Raw genomic sequence first — 2,159 nt, forward strand, 5'->3', positions numbered from 1 at the left:
AATTACTGGCTGACGAATCGAAACCGCATTCGCAACTCAAGTCTCATTCTACAACACTAGGTGTCAATATGCACACTATCAAACGAAAACGGACGTTAAAACGAGGAAACAATAAAGTCCGTAAAAATAAATTAACATCTCGAAGTCATACAGCTTAACACGCACGAAGAAACACAGTAAAAATATAATCTAGATCGGGTCGATGTCCCACACTTGGACAGCCCTCGTTTGTCAACAGCAGTCCCGTTATCTCAATGAGAGCTTCGCATAGACCCTCTACAATAAATCATATCGCACTGTAATGGCTACCTTCCTCCAGGCCACTTCACAAAAAGAACAAACAAAAGAAAAACGAACCTCTTAACCGAGACTTGAGTGTGTACAGCTACCATCCCAGACCTATCGTCGGGCTCACTTGAAATCTGTACACCCTAAACCTAATCAGTATATACATGATGCCTTCCAAATCCTATCGTCGGGCGTGACCTAGGACGTCTCATCATCAATGACTCCAAGAATAAACACGTGACGTCCTAAATCTATCGTCGGGCGTCAAAGTGGGTCGTACTACGTCTCCCTTAACATATCAGGCGAAATGCAATTCTCAAACAACTCTGATATTTAACACTAGATTTCGTCAAACAAATACGCACGACGGAACCCACGTCTCTATTATCAAATGAATGCAAGTCGAAATACAGCAAGTGTCTACCTCTCGAAAAATACAGTAAGTGTCTACCTCATTATAATATGTGAACTCAAAAAAATAAATAAACGTGACGAACGGTTCTCCACCTCGAACACAATCTCAGCCTGTGCACTGAAGTATTAGGGAAGCAAATTAAAATTCCCCACACACGTGTACCCTTTTAGTGGACGCCTTCAAAATAATAATCATCACCATCGCATTCGAAATTCTCAGATCGCCTATCATCAATTCCAACCATCTTATCCATGACCTCTCCAATGAACAAATTAAATATAACCCAAACCGTGTGTCCAAAATGCTCTCTGATCCTGAAGATCGTTCGTTCTCTTATCATCCATGCGGGCTTTACGTAACATAGATCACTGGATGTGTACTACCCAGACTGTAACATTTTACAAGAGTCGTTTTCACTTGGAATCTTTCTATAAATTCACACCATAGTCGTCTCAAATTCGGATTGATTGCGGAAAACAATACAGCCTGTTTCACACAGCCTGTTTCTAAATACTTCCTCTACAAAAATACAACTTGTCTCAACACACTTTCTCCTCGCTTTATTTCAGCGGTACTACTTCTCTCTCATCTCCACGTACATATCAATCCATCGCTCTCAATCCCCTTTCCTTCACGACCCTTTTTCATACTTCGATCCCCTGATGAAAACGACAACCATCATCAAACACATCTCTTACCTTACTATTATTAAGACTTTCGGACCTCAAGAATCCAAGAGCACACATCAACCTTTCGCAATTCAAGTATACACGATGTCTCACAATTTCCTTCCCATTAACGACTGCGACTCTAACAAATTTTATTGACATTATCTAAATATGCTTACGATCCTTGTAGAAATAACTGGTTAAATGTAATTTAACAGAGAAGAATTTCCTTATCCCGCGGTAAACATTATTATTATTATTATTATTATTATTATTATTATTATTAACCAGCGTTTCTAAATGCAACTGACACCTGAAATTACAATATTCGCCACGACAAATTTACACTTATAACGTTCACAAATCCGCACTTTGAATGATATCTCATCTCGACACAAAATTTTAAGCGTCGCATTTTACCGTTCTTGACATGAAATTTACACACTGAAATTTACACACGCTGACCAAAATTCACAACGCCTTTCGCCTGATAATTTTCGAATATCACCCGACAATCATCTGGAAATTTTGTTAGGACAGACAGTAACTAACTAACTAACTACAACATAATGTAAAATAGACAGACCTGCACATTGGTGACATTCTCAGCATTCTGATTACATCATCTCCAGCAACCTCGTACTTAACCACTCATTTTCACAGACAACATTGTCATTTTCAACATTTCACTCATCCAAACACTACCCTTCACACACACACGAGATTAAAATTACCATAAATAATGCACTTTCTTTGTAACTTGCACCACGAACTTCCCTCGTTCTGCA

Source organism: Anabrus simplex, chromosome X (assembly GCF_040414725.1).
Source record: "Anabrus simplex isolate iqAnaSimp1 chromosome X, ASM4041472v1, whole genome shotgun sequence".
In the NCBI taxonomy this organism is placed as follows: Eukaryota; Metazoa; Arthropoda; class Insecta; order Orthoptera; family Tettigoniidae; genus Anabrus; species Anabrus simplex.